The sequence below is a fragment of the Balaenoptera acutorostrata genome, chromosome 3, assembly GCF_949987535.1.
Source record: "Balaenoptera acutorostrata chromosome 3, mBalAcu1.1, whole genome shotgun sequence".
Taxonomy (NCBI): domain Eukaryota; kingdom Metazoa; phylum Chordata; class Mammalia; order Artiodactyla; family Balaenopteridae; genus Balaenoptera; species Balaenoptera acutorostrata.
In genome coordinates this window covers 80,198,716-80,211,514 of record NC_080066.1, presented here as the reverse complement: position 1 = coordinate 80,211,514, position 12,799 = coordinate 80,198,716, and the positions used below count along the sequence as shown (strand labels likewise).

Genomic DNA, 12,799 nt, shown 5'->3' with positions numbered 1-12,799 from the left:
TATAAGAAACTGAAAAGAAACCAGTGTGACTGGAAAAGAGAGCAAGATGGTATACAATGGGAGGTAAGACAGGAGTCAAACAACGCCCCACTTTGGAGACCATGTTAAGGAATTCTGTCCTTACCCGAAGAGCAACTGGAAAGCCACTGAGGGGATTTTAAGCAGGAACTGATATAATCAGACTTGTGATACAGTGTCAAAATAAAAGAATTTGAGTCTAAAGTCAAAGAGATGATGGTTTTATTCTATTCTGTCGGATTCAATCCCCACTTGGAATACTGTGTATTGGCTATGACTCTTTCAACTTTTAAGTAACAGAAAGAAAACCCAACTTAAACTGGCTTATGCAAAAGAGAATTTATTGGCTCATTTACAGAATTCGCTGTAGGCACATTTTAAACAATGATATGTAAACCTGGTTTTTCTCTCTCCATCCCTAGGCTTCACTTCCTCTATTCTGATTCTATCCTCAGAAAGGGTCCTCCCATTGTGAATGACTACAGCAGCTCAACTTAACACCTCCCAACATTCAAGACCAGGACAATGATAAGAGGACCAGCTCTGATTGGAGTTGACTGGCTTGGCTAAAGTCATATGCCCTTCCCTAAACCAATCACTATTGATCCTCCTGGTACCAGAGACCCAAAAGGGGCGGGACGGGGGGGTGCAGGTACAACACACCAACCACAAGATAAATACTGGAGGAGGGGATGGTTCCCCACAGGAAAATCAAGATCAAGACATATGTTACCAAGGTAAGGGAGGTAAGGGTGAATGGATGTTGCGTAGCAAAAACAACAGATGCCCACTACAAAGAATTAGAATTAAAGCTTTGTCTAGGTCAAAGGACTAATATATCTAACCTAGGAAAAACATGAGACTGTGAGGCAGGGGTGGCAGAAGTGAAAGCTGTTTACAGATATTTTAAAGTTTGTCATAAGAAAAAAAGCAAGAGGGTGACTTGTTCCTTGTGGCTCAAGTGATAATAACGATAACAACACTGCTAATATTTACTTGTTTTGAGTAAACTAGAGAATTTCATTCCTAGTTTGAGCTTCAATACAACTACTTAATTCATTACATACTATTATAAGTTATGTTGTTATTATTTATAATAACAATTATCATTACCATTTGCTAATTAATTAAATACATGCATCCAATGCATTTCATCCAATCCCCAAAATACTCTATGAGGCAGACACCATTAGTGTCCTTGCTTTACAGCTGTGGAAATTGAATTAATAGAGATTAAGCACCTTACCCAAAGTAACAAAACTAAGTGGTAGAACAAGGATTCAAACCCAGGCACTTCGAAGGCCAGAGATTTCAGCCACATATTATTTGCCTCCACCAGGAACAAGACCAAAATAACAGGGAGGCAGATTTCATATAAGAACAAAACAATCAGCAGTTAAAATATCAGGAAATGAGATGAACTTGAGATGTGACAGATCACCAAAGAAAAATTCAAACATTATGCAATTGAAAATGGTCACTTTCAAGATCCCCAAGGATCCTTCCAACCCTAATATTGTAAACATATTCATCTAGTATTTGTAAATTTTTTGCCTAGACTGAAAGAAAAGGGGGATTTGTCATATTTCAGTAAAAAAACTGCCCTAATTGAGAATGTTGAATTATGAAAGTTCATTTTGGAATTAGAAATTAAGAATTTTAGTAATCTACCTACTATACCCAAAGATTTTCTAGAAACTCTCAAGTACAACGTAAAGAATGAAACTCAACACTCAGAATGAAATTCTTGAGTTTATTTGAAGCAAGTAAATTCCTGAAAAAAAAAAAAAAAAAGCAGTTGATAATTTTTTTTTTTTTTGGCCACCCACGTGGCATGCAGAATCCTAGTTCCCTGACCAGGGATTGAACCTAGGCCCCCCCGCAGTGGAAGCGCGGAGTCCTAACCACTGAATCGCCAGGGAAATCCCCAATAATTTTAAATAAACAATATAAATTGCATTTTAATAAGTAAGCCTGTTTGGTGGCTTAACTCAGAACTCCCAATGATATCAAGATCTATTTAACAGATACTGATTCAGAGCAAACATCTCAAGCTTCAAATCATCATGACAAACCAACTTTTTAGAATTTTAACATTTTTGTTAACACAAAAAATTTTAATGTAATATTAATAAGTAGAAAGCAAGCCTGTGCTTGAGCAGACTACTTAAATCTACAAAGCAATCCAAATCAGCACAATCATTAAAAGTTCCTATGTATTGATAAAAGCAACCCTTCTTTACAACAAGGTATCGGGAATCTCTCTTTGCACCATCTCCACTTGGTCCAAATATTATAAAACCTCCTGCTGATCCTGATCCAGGATGCAGTCGATTTACTGTAGTTATCACCACCCACTCTGTCAGTCAGAACTGAGCTGAGCACAGCAGGACAGCTACATTTTCTACCACACAGTAATCTGCTGAAGGTATCCATCTTAAGATCCCAATAATCTTTCGAACAGCCAAATCAAATAACCCTTTCTTCCATTTTCATTTTCCTTATCTTGCATCAATTTTAACCCAATTTTTTTTAAACCTTTTATTTATTTATGAGTGTATTTATTTTTGGCCATGCCACACAGCATGCAGGATCTTAGTTCCCCGACCAGGGATCGAACCCACACCCCCTGCAATGGAAGCACAGTCTTAACCACTGGACCCCCCAGGGAAGTCCTAACCCAATTTCTTGAGACATGCTCCTCAGTAATTTTCTGTATGCCAATAGACTGGTTCTCTATCCATCTCCTCCTTTTTAACTCTTTACAGATTCTCCATATTCTCTTCCTTCTTAAACAATGTAAAATCAGGTTCTATAGTTTAGACCTTAGCCCTACACAAATTGTTCCCTAAAAGACAGATCTAATAAACTTCATAGTCTTAGCTATCGGTTCTCAATAGTAGCCTATAAAATCATCAAATATTAACTTCCAACCCTAACGTCTTAACTATGTTTCAGTCCTTCATCTCTTAACTGCTGAAAACTGCTATATGGATACTTAAACTCACCTCAAATTCAATATTTCCAAAACTGAACATTAACTTTCCCCAAAAAATTAGTTCTACAGCATTTTTTTAAAAATTTTATTTATTTATTTATGGCTGTGTTGGGTCTTCGTTTCTGTACGAGGGCCTTCTCCAGTTGCGGCGAGTGGGGGCCACTCTTCATCGCGGTGCGCGGGCCTTTCTCTATCGCGGCCCCTCCTGCCGCGGAGCACAGGCTCCAGACGCGCAGGCTCAGTAATTGTGGCTCACCGGCCCAGCCGCTTCGCAGCATGTGGGATCCCCCCAGACCAGGGCTCGAACCCGCGTCCCCCGCACCGGCAGGCAGACTCTCAACCATTGCGCCACCAGGGAAGCCCCTCTACAGCATTATTCATAATAGCCAAAAAGTAGAAACAAGCTAAATGTTTATCAACTGACTGATGAATGGATAGACAAAATGTGATACACCCATACAAGGGAATTAAAAAAAGATGAGGTACTCATATATGTGACAACATGATGAACCTTGAAAACATTATGCGAAGTGAAAGAAGTCAGTCACATATGTTATGCTTCCATTTATATAAAATGCCCAGAATAAGCAAATCCATAGAGCAGAAAGCAGATCAGTGGTTGCCAGGGGCTGGGGGAGAGGGAGGAAGGGGAGAGAGACTGCTTAATGGGTAAGGGTTTGAGAAACTGAGAATATTCTGGGATTAGATAGCATTGATGATTGCACAACATTGTGAATATACTAAATGCCACTGAATTGTACACTTTAGTCAAGAATGGTAAATTTTATGTTAGATTAATCTTACCCCAATTTTTAACAATTAGTTCTACTTTTGCCTTTCTTTTTCTACAAATGAAACTGTCACCCTTTTGCAGTTTTTTTCAATGTTTCCCTCTTTCATTCATCCTATCAATTCCCCAGTCCTGTAGTCTTCCTTCAAGATATTTCCTACAACCAACCTTGCCTTTCCATTCATAGTACTTGTTCAGGCCCTTAGAACCTCACACCTATAGCAACAGATTTACTTTATAAGATTCACTTTATACTGTCTCTCAGCATCTGGATCTATCTGCTTTCATCCATTCAATACAGAACCACCAAATTAACAATTTCCTAAAATAATGCTGTTATTGTGTCACTTATCAATTCCAAACTCAATAACTCTCCACCAACACATGCAGAGCTAGGTTATACTAGTACGAGAAGCTTGCAGAATGCAGTGAGGCAGAGAATAGACCAAATGCTCTAGGAGCTGGCACTTCCACCAGAGGTTGTGCTGCCAGGCCTGCACTGTCTAACCTAAAGAGAAGAGAACACAATTCTGAGCTAGAAAGGCTGAAGCTGAAGCGAGGGAAGACCACAGTATCACACCTTACAAAATGAATATGCAGTGTCTGGCACCCAGTAAGTACTACAATGAATGAAATGAACTTTTTCTGAAACTCAATTTCCTCATCTGTAAAGGATAATACCACCCATCTCCAAATACCATTTATTTTGAGGATGAAATATAACCATGAAATACTTTATAGGCACTAAAACACTACAATAAAAGAAATGAAAAATTAGAAAGATATCTTGTGTTATAACGTCTCAAAAAAACACAAATACTAACAATGTAGTGTCAAAAGTAGTGCCAATTTTCTTATTTACCTTTTTCTATTCAATACAGTTGGGAGATATATTATTTATTTTTCCTCATGGAATTTAACAAAGCCACTTCCATGGTGCATTTTGTTCCATGAGGACCTTTCTATCAGCAGTCAGCAATCCTGTATAGTTGAAAGTCAGATAATCTTAAACCCTGAATAGGAAAAGCAAAATGAGTGAGTGAGTAAACAAAGGAGATAGGGATTAGAATATACGTAAAATCCTCAGACCTCTCCCAAACCCTCCAAGTTTTGCTTCTCAAACTTGCCAAAGGTTAAGAACAAATACCCACAAAATAAGGAACACACGGGTAGAACCTAGAAGCAAGGAGCAAATTATTTCATAGACTAATGATCTTTGCTTTGGTTAATATCCCTCAACTGAAAGGCATTCAGGCAGTTGTCATGCTGAAGAAATCAAACCCGGCAAAAAAAAAAAAAAAAAAAAAAAGAGAGTGCAGTTGATTAACTTCCAAGGATGAAGCCTACAAACCCAACCTGAGAAATTTAAGAAATATATATTAATATACTTAAAAGTGACTATAACAAACCCATTGCATATTAACACAAATACTTTTATAAAAAATAGATGTATTTTCCAAAACAAAAATTTAGAGGAGTGGCATTGTTTTCCATTTTTACAATCTCATTAATTTTAATATCTGTGTTCATAAAGACAGCTGGATTCTCTTATCTGCTTCTGTATTCAATCTGTTACACCATCTTGTTCTGTTGAAGTGAGGAAAATCCAGTTTCATAAGATAGGTACGTGGTAAAGGGAGGGCCTTGTAGAACCCTTACTCCATTAGAGATGGAGTGCAAAAGGGTGAAAAAAACCTATCATAGTAGTAGGAGGAAAGCAGTGTTGGAAAGCAGTGGAACTCTGCCCCTTACCGTCCAAACTAACCATTAACCTTCAGCACACTATCAGAGTCTACAGGTTCAGTTTTTAATTTTCTTTCCTTAGCAGTTCTAGTTTTAAAAATTGACATTTTATGACTTTCATTGTTTCCTAGAGATCTTCAAACAACAAAGGGAAAAGTTACTTATTACTTTGAAAGAAAATAAAACTCATTCTTACAATTAGTAGGTGAGCCCATAGAATCCTTTTATAAATCTAAGATACATTACGGGATATTAGTGATTTTATTCTTCCTACACCTCAAAATATTTTGCTAATTCCATCATCCTAGGTGTTATTTCACCATTGAGCATCAATTTTTCCCAATTATGCTTTAAAAAAAACTAAAATAATAAGAAAACAGAAGAACGATTTAATTGCCTAGAAGGATAATGCAAGAGTGAAATAAATCATCACTAATGCATTATCCTTCACCTTTCTTTTCTCGAGTTTTCCTATTGTTTCGCACGAAATACTGCATCAGCTTCCCAAAAGGTATAGAAGACTCAAGGCATTATCTTTGTAGTCTGTGTCAGGAAGGAAAAACTTTACTTCTACCCTTTTAGGTTGTAGTATCTGGGGCCTGTGAATTAAATTAACAACAGAAAAATCAACAGGAGAAAAAGCACATAATTTTTATTAATATTTACATACACTGGAGTTCACAGAAAAGAAGTACAACTCAAAGAAGCAGTTAGACTCAGGGTGTATATACCATTTTAACAAAGGAAAGGGAATTGGGGCTTTGAGAGACAATAAATCCTGGGGAATAAACTAGGAAATACGTGGCAGAACTAATGGAAGATAAGGGTTATTTTAGTTGGGTCTGTTTATGCACACTCATCTATCAACTCTCCATCTTAGGTGATACGAGTCACTCTTCCTTTCCTGGTACAGTAAGGTAAGAACCTTCACAAAAAGAAATGCATGCCCTGCTTTTAGGCAGTTAATTTGGGGCAGGGTGGGGGGGGAGGGGATGGGAAGAGGGCTCTTCCTGCATCTGTTGGTTCTCAATTGCCTTCTGCTCAAAATAATCCTTATGTCAAAGTGGCATATTTTAGGGTGGCAGATCCTTTCATCTGCTTTTAGTTTTCACTGACTACTGTTACGAAGTCAGAACTTTTTATTTTCTGTTCATAATGAACAGAAGAAAACTAACAGAGGAGACATTTCAGAATTATTAGATGAAACTAAAGATAAATGCAAAGGTAGATAGCAAGCACTTCAGACTGTAATAATGACAGTGAAATGTGGGAAATCTCAGACTAAGTGTAATTAGACTAAGTCCCTAAATAGATTTTCTCAAACTCCAACAATCAACGAGTGAACAATATATTTCTAAAAACTAAAAGGAAATACAGTATTCTCATTCAGCAGGAAGAACTTCATGATGCCATGTTTTTACAAAAATGCAGGACCATGCTATTTTGCTAAAAGGACATGTGACAGTATTCTTTCATCCTTCACGTTTGTAGGCTAAAATTTAACTTGATACAGTTCATAAGTGGAGAAGTGTTGAATGCAGGTGTATACAATGGTGATTAGAAGGAAACAGATGATGCAGAAATTTTAATTCATTGGATTGATTATTCTAATTGGTGTCTAGAAAACTAAAACTGAAAATACCTTGCAATTATGAAGCAAAGATGGCCATCTTCCCTTCAACAAAAATTTAAACCATACAAGTTTTCAAAAAATCCTTCAAGTGTTGCATCTGATGATGCACACTGCAAAAAGAAGATCCAGAAGGAATGATAAGCAAGAACCTACTGGGGAAGTATTTGAAATCCCAATCACTATGTTCCAGGTTCACATATGACAGTTGATGAGTTAGTCACATGCAGACAATGTTGCCCATTTCAGGCAAGCTTCAATCCTGAAAAATATAGACTAAAAATCTGGGCAACATGTGACAGTGTAACACTGTAAGCTTGAAAAAATGCGTATCTACACAGTGATTCAGAAAAGGGGTGAGAGCAGAACCAAGATTATTATAAGAATTGACAAAAGAATTTGAAAATTCTGTCAGAAACACAACTTGTGACAAATTTTTATAAGTTTAGAATTGGCTTAGTATTATCTAGTGAGAGATTTTCCTCAGTTGGCAATATCAGGAAGAACAAGGTTGAACTTCTGTGCATTTTCACAAAGGGAAAGGAAGAGAAGTCAACTGCACATAATCTGGTTTTCAAACATATGTGATGATTCTTATGGTCCTAAGAAAAACTAGTACTCTTCTCAGCTCAATGCATTCTCAAGCATCAGTGAGTTTTTAAAAATCCTGCATAAGTTAACCTGGACAGAGTTGTACTGTATAAAAAGACTAAAGGAGGGATAGACACTGATTACGAAAGTTAGAATCTATCCAGTTGATTGCTGAACAACACAGGGGTTAGGAGCACCAAGCCCCGTGCAGTTGAAAATCAGTGTGTAATAGCTGGCCCCTCTGTATGCATGGTTCGGCATCCATGGATTCAACCCAAATGCTGATCGTATAGTACTGTAGCACTTTTATTGAAAAAGAAAATCCACGTGGACCTGCACAGTTCAAAATCATGTTGTTCAAGGGTCAACTGTACTTGCAAAATAATGACTTGAAGATGATGGCCTATGACTGATATTATGATCATTGTATGGGGAAAGTTTCAATTACAAAACTGTAAGTTACCAAGAAGAACATTCCTCATGCAACTAGGAAAAGCACTTGCAGGAACGATAAGAGAATTCTGTCTTACCCTCTAGATACAATATTCTTGTGCACAAGTGTAAGAATAAAGGAAGATGCTCTTTGCGTGGGTAAAAAACTAAAACAAAAACCCAAAAAACTGTGGGCTACAATTATAGTATTTGCCAAGAGCATTCAAATGTGATGCATATTAATTGTAGGGGTAGTATTTAATTAGATGCATGAAATATTTTTTTTGTTTCTTATTTTTCTAAGTATATACAAAAATATTTGCTATGTTTGAATTCTTATTAAAAGCTCTAATAAGTTGTTTTACATTACCTCTTTATTCTTCTGTTAATTATACAAATTATATGATATAAAATTAGATAAAATATATAAAAACATTTTAAATATAAAATAATTTAAAATGTTTAAAAAATAAAAGTTCCTTTTGGGCTTCCCTGGTGGTGCAGTGGTTGAGAATCTGCCTGCCAATGCAGGGGACACAGGTTCGAGCCCTGGTCTGGGAGGATCCCACATGCCGCGGAGCAACTAGGCCCGTGAGCCACAACTACTGAGCCTGCGCGTCTGGAGCCTGTGCTCCGCAACAAGAGAGGCCGCGATAGTGAGAGGCTGCGCACCGCGATGAAGAGTGGCCCCCACATGCCGCAACTAGAGAAAGCCCTCGCACAGAAACGAAGACCCAACACAGCCATAAATAAATAAATAAATAATTTTAAAAAAATAAAGTTCCTTTTGATCTAGAAGATAAAGAGTGGTATCTATTTTTCCTGTTATATTGAGAATTAAAAGAATCCTTAAAACAAAACTGCTTTGAAAAAAAAATCAATAAAAATCCCAAAAACACATTTTTGAAAAATGTTACCAAGTAAATCAAATCATTATATATCTTTAAAACAACTTGACTGAAAAAATCAAATATTTTTGAGTCCTCTGAAGCAGGAAAAAATAAACTATTCAGGACTATATATTTAATTAGTATGTCAAAAATATTTCTCATCATTCGAAAGTTACTTTTGAAATAACAAAATATATTGTCAACAATCTCCAATTTCCTGTCATCTAAAACTATCATTTACTTTCTATTTACAAAAATTGCTATTCCACGTAGGTACATCCCCTGCCCAATTAGTAAAGAAAAAGAAATCTTGGTATGGTTCTAAATGTTCTCTTCAATAAATAAAACAGTGTGGGAGAGAAGGGTACAAAATTATTTATTCCTTTCCTTTGCCCTCCTCTCCCTTACTAAGAAAGCCAGTGCTGGGTAGTAAAACACTGGACTGAAGAAGCAGGACTGGATGAGATAGCCTAACTGGAAAGAATGAGTTGAAGTGGGGATGCTGAGGTTTGCAGTCCTCCAAAACCAAACTACCCCAGAACTTTCTATTTCTCACAGCTCACTACTCCTACAAGGGTCTTGAGCAAACTTTCAAAGGAGGCAAAGTCTGATGTCTACTGTCTCCTCTCCCCTAGCCACTGTAGGCTCTGATGTCAACTAGAGCAGCAATTCCAAGTTTCCTAAACTAGGTAAGTTAGTTCTAGCTTTCAAAACTGCTCCCCTCCTTCATCCCCAAACACCCATTTCTAGACAATTGCTCCCAACTATGTGTTATCAGATTACTGCAGTAAAACTCTTACCAAATACTAATGCCAAAATATCACCCCATAGACTATCTGCTAATTGCAAAGGGAAATGCTTACAGTGGAAAGATAGTCTGTCACCATCTTATCCAAGAGATCAAATTTAGGATTACCAACAGGATAACCCCACTTTACGTGCCTTCTGATGTTGTATAATGAGCAGTACACTGCATGACTTGTGAAGTATTCTTGCCAAAAATATTTAGCCTGATCTACTCAAGCCTTTAGACCTAACTTCAAGTTTATAGGAAGTATAGGGGATACAGGGTACAGTTAAACCCCATGAGGAAGAAACTGTCGGTAAAATACAGAATGTAGGTTATTCTACGAGCCTACTGGCTTGGTCTCTTCAAAAGGTCAATGTAATTTAAAAAAAAGAGGGAACTACACTAAATTAAAAGGAACTAACACAAATGTAATGCATGACTGTTCCAAAATAAATGACTAAAAAGAACATTTTGGGGACAAGGAACATGTGAAGAACACGTGAATACATACTACACACATACATTAGATTATCAGGAATTATGTAGGGATTATTCTTAACTTTAAGTGTGATTATCCTATTGCAGTTACATAGAAAATTGACCTTAATCTTCTGATCTACATACTGAGACACACACAGTACTTCGGTGTGAACTGTCGTGATGTATGAAATATGTTTTGAAAATGTTCACCAAAAACAACCGTGAGATAGGTGGGTAAAGCAAATGTGGCAAAACAGTAACAACCGTAAAAACTAGGTGGTGGGTACGAGGGCTCAACCCGGCTATTCAACGTTTCAATGTCTGGGGAAAAAAATAACATGAAAACTCAAATAACAAAAAGTTAAAAAGCTAAGAAATGAACTCTTAAAAATAAAAATGCGAAGGAAAGGGCAACTGAATAGTGCTTCTTAAATTTTGTAGGTGAGCCTCCTTTGCTCTTTTCCTCACTCACTTCATTCTCACAAAAAAATGAAACATAGTGAATGGAGCACTGAATGAGGAATCCGAAGACTTAAGGTTCTAGAAAAGGCTCTATCACTTCCTAGCCATGACTTCATTAGAGACCTCTCACCCTGAGCTCTCTTTCCTAACCTTCAAAATCAGTTCTAGCAGCAAAGACCACAGTAAAAGGGGTTAGGAGATACGTATCTGCCGGTAACAATGACCCATACAAATGCAAGATACAATTAGAATGGTATTTGTACTGATGTTTTAAAACATCGAGAGCACACAGCCCCAACTTAATTCTCTAAGCAAACCAGTGCCTTGGTCACAGGCACAGTAAGTTTCTGCTTAGAGACAGCCTGAGTTGGCACAGTAATCCCCCAAAGCAGGACACCTCACAATTGCAGAGAGGTGGCTTTTGTACTTTAACTCTAATGCTTCAATTTTATGTTTAATGCCGCTAAAAGACGTCAAATTCTTAAAACACAGTTCAAACCTGAAAACAATAAATAAATCAGGTTTAAGTTCACAGAATTTTTTTTTTAACTAACAACTCTTGGCAAACAAAGAGAACCCCCTGGAACGAAGGTCTCCCGTGCTTGCAGAAGTGGGTTTACTTTGACGTTTCTCCTCTCTAGCCGATCGCTCCGTAAAAGCGTTTAACACTTGAGATAAGTTGGGAGGAACTCCATCTCTAGAGCAGGATAAAACCTCAGAGTGAGATCATTCTTTCCGTCTCACGAAGTGAAACCTGCAAGCTCAGTTAGGGAACTGTATTATCAAGTCCACGTTTCTCCTCAGGGCCCCTCTCCTGCAGACAATAACGGGACGTGTAGGGCAGAGCGGGGAAGTCCTTTGACAAGGAGGGTGTGAGCAGGTACTGACTGGTCACCCGGGCGGGGGAACCTGGGCCCTAGGGTCCCCGAGCTTCAAAGTTCGGCACCCCCTGTGGTCTCTGCCTACGACTCACGAGACTCGGGGGGAGAGTTGGAGCGAGAAGGGCACGGGTCCCCGCCAAACAGCGGCACAAAATGTACGGAAGACCAAGGGAGCAGCCTCCGAAAAGAAAAGCCCAAACCAGGCCAGGGGCAAACAGGCCCTGCGGGGCGAGGCGGGGCGGGGAAAAGGCGTCGTTCGCGGCCTGCGCGGCCCCGGCCTGCAGCACCGAGCTGGCTGCCGCGTCGCGCCGCGATCCCTCCCCCGCCAGGGCCGGCGCAAGATGGCGGTCCGGCCGCCGCCGCGCAGCCGGTCCCCTCCCCCGCGCCCTGGGCGCTCTCGGCGACCCGCGCCGGCCTCGACACCCCCAGCCCGGCGCCCCCGGAGTGAGGCGGCGCAGGCCGCGCGGGAGGGCCTCTGCCTGCTGCAGCGCGGGGCGGGCGGGGGCGGGGGGCGCTTACCGTGAGCGGAGCGGATCGGCCTGACTGGGGCCCTGAGGAGGAGGAGAAAGAGGAGGAGGAAAAGGAGGAGCACGAAAAACTACACGGCGGCGACGGCGGCGGCTCCCATTGCGGAGCAGGCGGCCGAGCCGTGGGCGGGGTGGGGGGGCTCTCGAGGAGCCGGCGCGCTGCCTCATGGGTAGGCTCCGGGTCAGCCTCCGCGCGTCCGGGCTCCCTTTCTTCTCGCCGACGCGGAAGGCGGGCACGGGCATGTGCGCCGCGTTGCGGGTCCTCGAAGGCTCCGGCGCCCAGCCACGCGCGGGCAGCGGCCGAAGGTCACGGACTGGGTCGGGGCCGGAGTGGCCGTGGGTGCCGCCTGCTCCCCGGCCAGCAATCCTGAAATCTGGATTTCTCCATCGAATCTGAAGACGTGGAAACACGAGTTCCGGGGCCTCCCTGTGTGTAATAGCTAGTTCTCTGCAGGCTTGGAAAGTAAGAAGGTCTAGGAAGAGAGGCGCCATTAAAAAGAAACACCTGGGGCTTCCCTGGTGGCGCAGTGGTTAAGAATCTGCTGCCAGTGCAGGACACACGGGTTC

The 12,799-nt window shown here is 40.2% G+C and overlaps 1 protein-coding gene across 11 annotated transcripts in view; it reads right to left on the bottom strand.

Moving 5' to 3' along the window:
* ZNF280D (zinc finger protein 280D) overlaps positions 1-12,387 on the bottom strand; it is a 132,369-nt gene extending 119,982 nt beyond the window's left edge. For 8 of the 11 annotated variants that reach the window (XM_057544335.1, XM_057544339.1, XM_057544341.1 and 5 more), the window contains exons 1-2: positions 12,225-12,384; positions 4,669-4,819 (exon numbers count right to left, since the gene is read on the bottom strand). The gene's annotated coding sequence lies outside the window, so the exon portion shown is untranslated. Of the gene's footprint in view, positions 1-4,668; positions 4,820-12,224 lie in introns of all 11 variants that reach the window. The other 3 variants (XM_057544344.1, XM_057544340.1, XM_057544347.1) reach the window with 2 other exon arrangements.
* Positions 12,388-12,799: the final 412 nt, after the last annotated feature.